Raw genomic sequence first — 14,009 nt, forward strand, 5'->3', positions numbered from 1 at the left:
GACAATCCTGGCCAACATGGTGAAACCCTGTCTCTACTAAAAATACAAAAATTAGCTGGGCATGGTGGTCCGCACCTGTAGTCCCAGCCACTTGGGAGGCTGAGGCAGGAGAATCACCTGAACCTAGGAGGCGGAGGTTGTAGTGAACTGAGATCTCACCACTGCACTCTGTCTCAAAAAAAAAAAAAACAAAATGGCCAGGCTCAGTGGCTCATGCCTGTAATCCCAGAGGCGGGTGGATCACGAGGTCAGGAGTTCGAGACCAGCCTGGCCAACATGGTGAAACCCTGTCTGTACTAAAAATAAAAAAAAAAAAAAACCAGAAAAGAAAATGAACACCTTGGAGATTATGCCTTGGATATCCCATTAATAGTACATCATTATTTAATAGATGCATAATTCATGTTCTCACTTCATAATTCACTTTCTCATAGTTCATTTAGACAGTCTCTTGTTGATTGGATCCTTAGGTTGCTTTTAATGTTTTGTTATTATGGGCAGTGCTGCAGTAGAAAACCCTGATACTCATTTTCTTGAGAGCCAATATACTGAATGAATTGTTTTGTTTTGTTTTGTTTTTTTGAGGTGGAGTCTCACTCTGTTGCCTGGGCTGGAGTGCAGTGGCGCAATCTCAGTTCACTGCAACCTCTGCCTCCCGGGTTCAAGCAATTCTCTTGCCTCAGCCTCCCGAGTAGCTGGGATTACAGGCTCCCGGCAGTATGTCCAGCTAATTTTTTGTATTTTTAGTTTGATGAGGTTTCACCATGTTGGCCAGGCTGATCTCGAACTCCTGACCTCGTGATCCGCCCTCCTCGGCCTCCCAAAGTGCTGGGATTACAGGCGTGAGCTGCTGTGCCCAGTCCGTGAACTTGTTGTAAACCAATAGCTCAGAAGGCACTGGGTTACAAAGAGACAGACCTTTTTTTTTTTTTTTTTTTTTTCTTTTCCTGTTTCTGGCTTTAGAATGGAAGGAAGTAAAGATAAAAAAGAGCCTACTTTTTTTTCTGCATTCCCCATAAATGATTATAATGACTATGAAAGTTTTTCTTTTCTTTTTTTTTTGTTTTTTTGAAACAGGGTCTCCTGAATCTGTCATCCAGGCTGGAGTGCAGTGGCACAATCACAGCTCACTGCAGCCTTGAACTCCTAGGCTTAAGCAATTCTACCTCAGCCTCCTGAGTAGCTGGGACTACAGGCACATGCCGCCATACCCAGTTAATTTAAAAAAAATTTTTTTAGAGATGGGGTCTTGCTATGTTGCCCAGGCTTTGAACTTCCGGACTCAAGTGATCTTTCCACCTTGGCCTTCCAAAGTACTGGGATTACAGGTGTGAGCCACCGTGTCCAGCCTGAAACAATATTTTTCATGTTCAGCATCCCTAGCAGAGGGCTGGGCACACTGTGGGAACTCAAAACTGATTCCTTCCATATTGCTTTGTTAGATGAAACAAAAAAACACAAAAGAAGAGAAGAAAACTAGTATAGGCAGGCAATTCAAACATAAAATTGTTAAAAAATAAAAGTCATTTGTTTGCGGATTAAGCAAATAATCTAAAAGTTCAGAAGGTCAGAGAAGGCTAGAATTGATGAAAAGTTTTTTGGAAGAATCGGATATAAAGATCTGGGAAGGAATTAGACAAATTCATGAGATTTTGCAGTGTGTGTTTGGAATCTTAAGATAGGATGCGGCCAGCCTGTAGACACATTTGAATTACAGACTGGCATGTTATATGAGGTTTCCAAACCAGAGAATATTAACATTAAGACAGCTTTGATCTGGGGGTGATGTGAACGAAAGCAAGGAGATCAAATGACTTATAATTCTCACAGATGGAAATGTCTAAATTATGGCATATGTATTCAATGAAATATTTTATAAACTTTATTTTTTTGAGATGGAGTCCCGCTCTGTTGCCCAGGCTGGAGTGCCATGGAGCGATGTCAGCTCATTGCAACCTCCACCTTCCAGGTTCAAGTGATTCCCCTGCCTCAGCCTCCCAAGTAGCCAGGATTACATGCGTGTGCCACAATGCCCAGCTAATTTTTGTATTTTTAGTAGAGATGGAGTTTCGCCATGTTGGCCAGGCTGGTCTTGAACTCCTCACCTCAAGTGATCCACCCACCTCGGCCTCCCAAAGTGCAGGGATTACAGGTGTGAGCCACCACGCCCAGCCTAAACTTTTTATTTTTTAAAAGTAAGTCTATAGCAACATTGAAAAATGCTTGATATTTCATGGACTATTAGTATGAAAAGATATGCTTATGGACAAAGGCATAAATACAAAAGAGTTACAATAGTGTTTGAGAATATATGTATAATTTTTTCCAAACAAATGCAATTTGGCAATGGCAATTGTTTGTAGAATAAAAACTGTGCCTCATATACATTTTCTAATTTCAACCCTACTTTATAAGCCTGAGATAAACCAGGCAGACACTGTTATCACCATTTACAGATGAGGAAATGGAACTCTGAAAGATTATTTGTCCATGATTAGTCAGTAAATATACAAAGTCACAAGTAAGTGATAGAGGAGGAACATAAACCAGGGTGTTCATAGGCCAGATGATGTATTGGTGACAGAATACGGAAGGTTCTTCATCCCTGCTTTTAGACAGTTTAATCCTATTTCATCAGTGTAATCCTTGTTTCATATTCTCAATTAAGGTGAGGGATAAGAAAATATCACATAAGAGTAAACTTAACCTTGTGAAAATTGAGACTGATAGACATTCTCATTACATACACTGTATGAATCATAATGGTTGCATTCAGGAAATGTCTTTTTTTTTTTTTCGTTTTGAGACAGAGTCTTGCTCTTATCACCCGGGCTGGAGTACAGTGGCGCAATCTTGGCTCACTGCAACCTCTGCCTCCCTTGTTCAAGCTATTCTTCTGCCTTAGCCTCCGGAGTAGGTGGGATTACAGGCACCCGCCACCACACCCAGCTAATTTTTGTACTTTTAGTAGAGTACGGGGTTTCGTCATGTTGGCCAGGCTGGTCTCGAACTCCTGACCTCAAGTGATCCACCTACTTCAGCCTCCCAAAGTGCTGGGATTACAGGCGTGAGCCACCGCGCCCGGCCCAGGAAATGTCCTTAACTGAGGGTCTGTTATTTGGAATATTATTAGCAGGCCTGAATAGCTTTCGGTAGAATAAAAATAAAAGCAAAATAGACTTCTCAATATGCATCCCAAAAGAACAGTACTGCCCATATGTAAGAGTACTGAAGAGTTATTCAAACCTGACACTAGTTTGTAAATCTTATTTATTTATTTATTTATTTAGAGACAGAGCCTCACTCTGTGGCTGAGACTGGAGTGCAGTGGTGCAATCTCGGCTCACTGCAACCTCTGCCTCCCAGGCTCAAGCAATTTTTGTGCCTCAGCCTCCCAATTAGCTGGCATTACAGGCATGCGCCACCACGCTTGGCTAATTTTTTGTGTTTTTAGTAGAGATGGGGTTTCGCCATGTTGGCCAGGCTGGCCAACTCCTGGCCTCAAGTTGATCCATCTGCCTCAGCCTCCAGAGTGCTGGGATTATAGGTGTGAGCCACCATGCCTGGCCTTTTTTTTTTTTTTTTTTTTGAGACAGGATCTCACTCTGTTGCCCAGGCTGGAGTGTAGTGGCACGATCATGTCTCACTGCAGCTTTGACACCCTGGGCTCAAGCAATCCTCCTACCTCAGCCTCCCAAGTAGCTGGGATTACAGGTGTGTGCCACCACACCTGGCTAATTTTTTTTATTTTTAGTAGAGACAAGGTCTCACTATGTTGCCCAGGCTGGTCTCAAACTCTTGGCCTCAAGCAATCCTCCCACCTTGGCCTCTCAAAGTGCTAGGATTATAGACATGATGAACCACTGTGCCAGGCAGAATCTTCTATCCTGACTCTGTCCCTATAAAATGGGACTAGTCTCTTTTTTCTGAACATAGTCCATGGTTTCCAATCTCTGAACATTTGCTATTGCTGTGTCACCTACCTGAACTATCCTCCTTTCTCACCTGCACTTGTTAACATTGTTGGCACTCTTCAAGATGTCCTTCAGATACCTCTTTCAAAAAACCTTTCATTCCTCTCCTTCCCTACCCCTTGCAGCTTGCTAGCACATAATACTTCTTTTGTAGCACTTATAGTAACTCTTGTTTTAGAGTTATTTGTGTGGTTTCCTTATTCTTCTGGTGAGCTTGTTACAGTCATTCAAGAGGAGGAAGTGATCTAACATTTATTGAGCAGTTACTATGTCAGAAGGTGCCAGGCATTTCATTTAATAAGTATAATACCAGCTATTACTCTGGAAACTGAGGCAGAGAAAAGAGCCTCAAGGATTGCTTAAGCCCGGGAGCTCAAGGCTGCAGTGAGCTATTATCACACCACTGCATTCCAACCTGGGCAACAAAGTAACACCCTGTCTCAAACAAACAAGCAAACAAACAAACAAACAAACCACCCACCGGGAACAGTGGCTCATGCCTGTAATCCCAGCACTTTGGTAAGCCAAGGCAGGTGGATCACTTGAGGTTAGGAGTTCAAGACCAGCCTGGTCAACATGGTGAAACCCCATCTCTACTAAAAATAGAAAAATTAGCTAGGCATGGTGGCAGGCGCCTGTAATCCCAGCTACTTGGGAGGCTGAGGAAGGTGAATTGCTTGAACCTGGGAGGCAGAGGTTGCAGTGAGCAGAAATCGCGCCACTGCACTCCAGCCTGGGCATCAAGAGTGAAATTCTGTCTTCGAAAAAAAAAACCACAATAACAACAAACCCAGCTAGTATATCTATCAAGTATTTCTAGAGCTAAAACACTGTTCTAAATGCTTTACCTGCATTAACTCATTTAATTTTCACAGTAACCCTATCCCCATTTTCCAGATGGGGGAAATGGAGGTCTAGAACTTGGAATTAATTTAGCCAAGGTCACAGGACTAGAATGTGTTTAAGTCATAACTCAAATCCAGATATCCTGCTTCTGTGGTCCTGGGACTCACCCTCTATTTCAAAGCACTTCCTTTCATTGAGAGGGAGGCAAGTCTGTCTCATCAGTTCTATGCCCCAGTAGAAAGTATGCCTCTTCTCCAGCCCCTCTGTCCTATAAACAGTCAGTCATCCTGTTCTTCATTAGATCTCTGGAGATCCCTTTCCCACCCTCACCGATAACCTGATTCCAACCACCAGGGAAGAGGCTTGGAGTCCCCAAGCCTGTGTCCAAGCTTGGGGTTTTATGTTACTCTTTGGATCTTTCCTTAAACTGAGAATTTGAAAAATTAACTCCTGTTTCTGCTGAGAAGTGCCTACACTATTTGCTACTTTCCACTGGTGGATTCATGTTATATCCCAACTATTAGCTATTTTAAAAACCACCTAAACTAGGGTTCTTAAACTGGGGTCTAGGGACTCCCTGAAGTTTATTTAAAAGCATTTTTCTGGGGAAACAAACTATAACTTTCATTAGATTCTCAAATGGATTCAGAATTCCTCTGAGACTTTTGTAGCAAGACATTTTTCTTTTTGGAAGCTCCACTGCTCAGATCAAACACTGAAACATTTTTATGTAATTATGAAGTACTTCGTTTGATTAATTGACATAAAGGTATATTTTATAAATGTGATTAAGGATTTATTAGTTTTGACTCTCAAGTTTTCTTTTTGTATTCTAGAGCCTATATATATATATATATATATATATATATACACACACACACACACACACATATATATAGTTTAGTTTTTTTTAAAATTTTTTAGAGACAGGGTCTTGCTCTATCACCCAGACTGGAGTGCAGTGGTAAAATCATAGCTCACTGCAGACTCAAACTCCTGGGCTTAAGGGATCTTTCTGCCTCAGCCTCCCAAGTAGCTGGGACTGCAGACACATGTCAATCCCAATACATTTTTTAAGGTCTCAAATATTTTCTTTTTTTTTTTTTTTTGGAGGCAGAGTCTCACTGTGTCGCCCAGGCTGTAGTGTAGTGGTACCAGCTCAGCTCACTACAACCTCCGCCTCCCAGGGTCAAGCGATTCTCGTGTCTCAGCCTCCTGAGGTTAGCTGGGACTACAGGTGCACACCACCATGTCGGGCTAATTTTTTGTATTTTTAGTAGAGACGGGGTTTCACCATGTTGGCCAGGCTAGTCTCAAACTCCTGACCTCAGGTGATCTGCCCACCTAGGCCTCCCAAAGTGCTGTTATTACAAGCATGAGCCACCGCGCCCAGCCCAAACATTTTCTTAGGTCCTTAGAAAGCCCACAGGCCCATAGTGTGTGCTGTGCCCATAGTGTCTAATGGGAAAAGTGGCTCTGATGAAGGTTGGGAAGCACGTCCCTGGAGTGTTACCTTCAGAAGACCCCCTGCTGCATAATTCCCTTCTGCTTCTGGTTGCTTAGTTCCCTTCCTCCTCCTCAGTCTTCCTCTTTCATCTACGGCCTTGAGAGTCTCTCCTTTTACCCAAACTAAGGATAAGTTGACATAATTCTAAGCTTTTTTGGATCTTCTTTTCTCCTGATCCTGGGAACCCCAGAGTGGAATATTTCAAACGCTGGTGGTGGAGGAGGCAGGGTTAAAGCCTGCACAAAGGGCTGGAAGCTCAAAATGGACTTTTTTTTTTTTTTTTTGAGACAGTCTTGCTCTGTCGCCCAGGCTGGAGTGCAGTGGCGCGATCTCGGCTCACTGCAAGCTCCGCCTCCAGGGTTCACGCCATTCTCCTGCCTCAGCCTCCCGAGTAGCTGGGACTACAGGTGCCCGCCACCACGCCCGGCTAATTTTTTGTGTTTTTAGTACAAACGGGGTTTCACCATGTTAGCCAGGATGGTCTGGATCTCCTGACCTTGTGATCCGCCTGCCTCGGCCTCCCAAAGTGCTGGGATTACAGGCGTGAGCCACTGAGCCTGACCAAAATGGACCTTTTTCTTCCTGTTTTCCCTTCACCTATTTTGGATATGGCAGAAACCATGAAGTTTGGGAATGACAGATGTTTAGGAAATGATGAGCGATGCCACAATTTTTTTTTTTTTTTGAATAATGTCTGAAGCCAGATTTGATTGTCACGTGAGGTTAACAGTTAAAAACATAGCCACTACATGGTCTAATGTTAGCATTCACAAGAAGCTAAGAAAATATATGTATTTTTAAAGTTACTGATTCAGCCAGGCACAATGGCTCATGGCTGTAATCCCAGCACTTTAGGAGGCTGAGGCGGGCGTATCACAAGGTCAGGAGATGGAGACCATCCTGGCTAACACGGTGAAACCCCGTCTCTACCAAAAATACAAAAAATTATCCAGGCATAGTGGCACGCGTCTTTAGTCCCAGCTACTCGGGAGGCTGAGGCAGGAGAATCGCTTGAACCCAGGAGGCGGAGGTTGCAGTGAGCCAGGATCATGCCGCTGCACTCCAGTCTGGGCAACAGAGCAAGACTTCATCACCACAAAAAAAAAAAAAAAAGTTACTGATTCAAGAAATAACACTGTGTGTATCAGTCCATTTGCTGATGAAGACATACCCAAGACTCAGCAATTTACAAAAAAAAAGAGGTTTAATTGGACTTGCAGTTCCACATGGCTGGGGAGGCCTCACTCATGGTGGAAGGTAAGGAGGAGCAAGTCACTTTTTTTTTTTCTTTTTTGAGACGGAGTCTTGCTCTGTCACCCAGGCTGGAGTGCAGTGGGGTGATCTCAGCTCACTGCAACCTCCGCCTCCCGGGTTCAAGCGATTCTCCCGCCTCAGCCTCCAGAGGAGCTGGGATTACAGGCACGTGCCACCACGATTGGCTAATTTTTTGTATTTTTAGTAGAGATGGAGTGTCACTGTGTTAGCCAAGATGGTCTTGATCTCCTGACCTCGTGATCCACCTGCCTCAGCCTCCCAAAGTGCTAGGATTACAGGCATGAGCCATTGCACCCAGCCTCAAGTCACATCTTATGTGAATGGTGGCAGGCAAAAAGAGTTTCTCTTGTGCAGAGAAACTACCACTTTTAAAACCATCAGATCTCGTGAGACCCATTCACTATCACAAGAACAGTACAAGAAAGACCCACCCCCGTGATTCAGTCATCTCCCACCAGGTCCCTTCCACAACACATGGAAATTATGGGAGGTACAAGATGAGATTTGGATGGGGTCACAGAGTCAGACTATATCATTCCACTCCTGGCCCCTCCCAAATCTCATATATTCACATTTCAAAACCAATCATGCCTTCCCAACAGTATCCCAAAGTCTCAACTCATTTCAGCATTAACTCAAAAGTCTAGAGTCCAAAGTCTTATCTGAGACAAGGCAAGTCTCTTCTGCCTATGAGCCTACAAAATCAAAAGCAAGTTAGTCACCTCCTAGATACAATGGGGATACAGGCATTAAGTAAATATAGCTGTTCCAAATGGGAGAAATTGGCCAAAACAATTTGAGGCTACAGGCCTCATGCAAGTCCAGAATCCACAGGGCAGTCAAATCTTAAAGCTCCAAAATGATGTCCTTTGACTCCATGTCTCACATCCAGGTCATGCTGATGCAAGAGGCAGTAAGTTCCCATAGTCTTGGGCAGCTCCACCCCTGTGGCTTTGCAGGGTACATCCTCCCTCCTGGCTGCCTTCACAGGCTGGCATTGAGTGTCTGCAGCTTTTCCAGGTGCATGGTGCAAGCTGTCAGTGATCTACCTTTCTGGGGTCTAGAGGACAGTGGCCCTCTTCTCACAGCTCCACTAGGTGGTGCCTCAGTAGGGACTCTGTGTGGGGTCTCCCACCCCACATTTCCCTTCTGCACTGCCCTAGCAGAGGTTCTGCATGAGGACCCTGCCTCTGCTGCTATAGGAAACTTCTGCCTGCGTATTCAGGCATTTCCATACATTTTCTGAAATCTAGGTGGAGGTTCTCAAACCTCAATTATTGATGTCTGTCTACTCACAGGCTCAACACTACATGGAAGCTGCCAAGGCTTGCAGCTTGAACCCTCTGAAGCCATGGCCCAAGCTCTACGCTGGACCCTTTCGACCATGGCTGGAGTGACTGGGATGCAATGCACCAAATCCCTAGGTTGCACACAGTATGGAGACCCTGGGCCTGGCCCATGAAACCACTTTTTCCTCCTATGCCTCCAGGCCTATGATGGGAGGTGCTGCTTCAAAGGTTTTTCTGACATGTCCTAGAGACATTTTCCCCATTGTCTTGGTGATTAACATTTGGTTCCTCATTACTTATGTAAATTTCTGCAGCCAGCTTGGATTTCTCCTCAGAAAATGAGATTTCTTTTTCTATCGCATTGTCAGGCTGCAAATTTTCCAAACTTTTATGCTCTGTATCCCTTGTAAAACTGAATGCCTTTAATAGCACCCAGGTCACCCCTTGAATGCTTTGCTGCTTAGAAATTTCTTCTGTATCATGCCACTGCAATCCAGCCTAGGTGACAGAGTGAGACTCTGTCTCAAAAAAAAAAAAAGAAAAAGAAATTTCTTCTGCCATGATATGGTTTGGCTGTGTCCCCACCCAAATCTCATCTTGAATTTCCATGTGTTGTGGGAGGGACCTGGCAGGAGGTAATTGAATCATGGGGGCAGGGCTTTCTCATGCTGTTCTCATGATATGCAGTCATGGGTATGTTTTACTCATGATTTAGGGTATCTGGTGGAATAAATTTCTAAGCAGCAAAGTATTCAAGAGGTGACTTGGGTGCTGTTAAAGGCATTCAGTTTTATAAGGGAAGCAGAGCATAAAAGTTTGGAAAATTTGCAGCCTGACAATGTAATAGAAAAGAAAATCCCATTTTCTGAGGAGAAATTCAAGCCAGCTGCAGACATTTGCATAAGTAACAGGGAGCCGAATGTTAATCACCAAGACAACAGACAAAGGGAAAATGTCTCCAGGGCACATCAGAGGTCTTCATGGCAGCCCCTCCCATCACAAGCCTGGAGACCTAGGAAGAAAAAGTGGTTTCGTGGGATGGGCCCAGGGTCCCCGAGCTGTGTGCAGCCTAGGGACTTGGTGCCTTGTGTCCCAGCTGCTCCAGCCATGGCTGAAAGAGGCCAATTTAGAGCTTGGGCCATGGCTTCAGAGGGTTTAAGCCTCAAGCCTTGGCAGCTTCCACATGGTGTTGAGCCTTCGAGTGCACAGACATCAAGAATTGAAGTTTGAGAACCTCTGCCTAGATTTCAGATGTATGGAAACACCTGGATAACTAGGCGGAGGGGCAGGGTTCTCATGGAGAACCTCTGCCAGGGTAGTGCAGAAGGGAAATGTGGAGTGGGAGCCCCCACACAGAGTTTCTACTGAGGCCGCCTAGTGGAGCTGTGAGAAGAGGGCCATTGTCCTCCAGACCCCAGAATGGTAGATCCACTGACAGCTTACACCCTCCGCCTGGAAAAGCTTCAGGCACTCAATGTCAGCCTATGAAGGCAGCCAGGAGGGAAGCTGTACCCTGCAAAGCCACAGAGGTGGAGCTGCCCAAGACTATGGTAACCTACTACCTCTTGCATCAGCATGACCTGGATGTGAGACATGGAGTCAAAGGAGATCATTTTGGAACATTGCCACTATGCCCTGCTAATTTTGTATTTGTAGTAGAGACGGGGTTTCTCCATGTTGGTCAGGCTGGTTTCAAACTCCTGATCTCAGGTGATCCACCCACCTCGGCCTCCCAAAGTGCTAGGATTACAGGTGTGAGCCACTGCGCCCAACCTGGACTGTGGACTTTTGAGTTAATGCTCAAATGAGACTTTGGAGGACTGTTGGGAAGGCATGATTGGGTTTGAAATGTGAGGACATGAAATTTGGGAGGAGCCGGGGTGGAATGATATGGTTTGGCTGTGTCCCCACCCAAATCTCATCTTGAATTTTCATGTGTTGTGGGAGGGACCCAATAGGAGGTAATGGAATCATGGGGCAGGTCTTTCCCGTGCTATTCTCACGATCGCGAGTAAGTCTTACAAGATCTGACGGTTTTAAAAAGGAGAGTTTCCCTGTGCAAGCTCTCTTCTCTCACCTGCCCCATGTGAGACATGCCTTTCGCCTTCCACCATGATTGTGAGGCCTCCCCAGCCAAGTGGAACTATAAGTCCATTAAATCTCTTTCTTTTGTAAATTGCCCAGTCATGGGTATGTGTTTATCAGCAGCCTGAAAACGGACTGCTGCAAGTCAGATACCCTAAATCATCTCTCTCAAGTTCAAAGTTTCACAAATCTCTAGGGCGGGGCAAAATGCCACCAGTTTCTTTGCTAAAACATAACAAGAGTCATCTTTGCTACAGTTCCCAACAAGTTCCTCATCTCCAGCTGAGACCACCTCAGCCTGGACCTTATTGTTCATATCACTATCAGCATTTTTGTCAAAGCCATTCAACAAGTCTCTACGAAGTTCCAAGCTTTCCCACATTCTCCTGTCTTCTTCTGAGCCCTCCAAACTGTTCCAACCCCTGCCTGTTACCCAGTTCCAATGTTGCTTCCACATTTTCAGGTACCTTTTCAGCAGTGACCCACTCTACTGGTGCCAATTTACTGTATTTGTCTGTTTTTGCGCTGCTGATAAAGACATACCTGAGACTGGGCAATTTACAAAAGAAAGAGGTTGAATTGGACTCACAGTTCCACATAACTGGGGAGGCCTCACAATCATGATGGAAGTTAAGGAGGAGCAAGCCACATCTTTTGTGGATGGGGGCAGGCAAAAAGACTGCTCCCTTCATAATTTTCAAAAGAAAATTGAGAAATTGTAGAAACTGAAAAATGTTTTTATACTTGTAGCAAATAGCAGAGTCAGACAAGACAGACTCTAGCAGTGACTGGAATAAGAGGCGGATCTTTGGGAAACCTCAAAGACAAGGATATAGATTTCCAGTGTTTCTTCACCTCCACAGTTGGATGCAATCTCTTTCCTCTGAACAATCTGCACTTCTCCTTGGCTCTGTTATGGCACTTATTATTTTCTACCTTATTTTAGGATTTTTAATGCAGGTTTAATCTCACTTTCTAAACCCATTCCACGCTGTGCAGGTCTATGCAAACCAACCATCAAAGTCTGAGGAAGCTGAGAGGCTAAAGAGGCTGACATATCCAGTTTCTCAGAAAGAAACATCTGATAGAGACTTACGAACAGAAGCCATATCTGTGTCTTGGATGGTGGTGAGACAAGATGGTGGATCCCTGCACCATTACCCCCAAGACCCAGGGCTTATATACCTTAGGGAAAAAATAATTTGGAAGGGACGTGTAGTCTAAAATTCAACAGATTTGCACCATGAAGAGGTCACTGACCTAAAGGTATGCTTTATTGATCTTACATTGGTGTCTATATAAATATAGGAATAGAAGGTGGAAATATATCAATATGTCCATGATTTTTCTGAAATCATTCTGAAATTAGACTAATCTGCTTGCCATCTGAATGTCAGTGTTTTCATATATACGCTTAGTTTATACACGTTTACATACCGATTCCCTTTTTTTAAAATTTCAACTTTTATTTTAGTTAGGGGGGTACATGTGCAGATTCGTTACATGGGAATATTGTATGATGCTGAGGTTTGAAGTATTAATCCTGTCACCCTGGTAGTGAGCACAGTACGCAACAGGTTTTTTGTTTGTTTGTTTTGTTTTTTGAGATGGAGTCTCACTCTGGTGCAGTGGTGTGATCTCAGCTCACTGCAACCTCCACCTCCCGGGTTCAAGTGATTCTTCTGCCTAGCCTCCTGAGTAGCTGGGATTACAGGCATGTGCCACCATGCCCAGCTAATTTTTTGTATTTTTAGTAGAGACGGGGTTTCACCATGTTGGTCAGGCTGATCTTGATTCTTGATCTTGTGATCTCCCCTCCCTCGGCCTCCCAAAGTGCTGGAATTACAAGTGGGAGCCACTGAACCTGACCTTTTTTTTTTTTTGAAACAGAATCTTACTCTGTTGCCCAGGCTGGAATGCAGTGGTGTGATCTCGGTTCACTGCAATCTCCGCCTCCCAGGTTCAAGTGATTCTCCTGCCTCAGCCTCCCGAGTAGCTGGGATTAGCACCTGGCTAAATTTTGTATTTTTAGTAGAGATGGGGTTTCACCTTGTTGACCAGGCTGGTCTTGAACTCCTGACCTCGGGTGATCCGCCCACCTCGGCCTCCCAAAGTGCTGAGATTACAGGCATTAGCCACTAAGCCCAGCCTTAGCTCCCACTTACAAGTGAGAACATGCAGTATTTGGTTTTCTGTTCCTGCACTAATTTACTTAGGGTAATGGCCTCCAGTTCCATCCATGTTGCTGCAAAGGACATTTTTTGTGGCTGTGTAGTAGTCCATGATGTACCACACTTTCTTTATTCAATCTACCATTGATAGGTACCTGATACACAGAATTTTCTGAAAGCATTTCTGTTTATAATGATACTGTAGAGGATTAAAGAGGAGTGTAATTTTTTTTTTGACATTCTTCTTGTTGAGAGGTGGGGATCTGTGTCTCTTCCCCTTAAACCTGAGCTGGTCTATGCCTGCTTTGACCAATACAATACAGTAGAAGTAATACTGTACCTGTACCAGTCATAGCCTTTAAGAGGACTAGAAATGTCCACCTTGGCCTCTTGGAGCCCTGAATTGCCACATAAGAAGTCTGGCTACCCTGAAGTGCCATGGTGGAATAGCTGTGTTGGGAGGGGAGAGGGAGGGAGTGAAGGGGATGTCTTAGGCAGCTTCCAGCTATGATTTGCATCATCTCAGTCCAGCTGATGCTCCAGATATTGCAAAGCAGAGAGAGATGAACCTCCCTTCTGACTTCTTTGAATTCCTGACCCTCAGAATTGTGAGAATAATATCACAAGTATAAATTGTTTTAAGAACTAGGGTTGGGAGGAGTTTATTAAGCATCATTAGTTAACTGGGTTTTTGGAGTGTAGCGACAGTATCTGTGGACACCGTCTCAGGAACACGAGCTGTCATATCCCCTCCTCTTCCACTTCCCATCGCAACCAATAAAGGCTGTTCCTACTATAAAAAACAAAGAGAGAGAGAGAGGGAGAAAGAAGAAAAAACTCCCAAATCATTAACTAAAACAGA

Source organism: Papio anubis, chromosome 10 (genome assembly GCF_008728515.1).
Source record: "Papio anubis isolate 15944 chromosome 10, Panubis1.0, whole genome shotgun sequence".
Classification (NCBI taxonomy): Eukaryota; Metazoa; Chordata; class Mammalia; order Primates; family Cercopithecidae; genus Papio; species Papio anubis.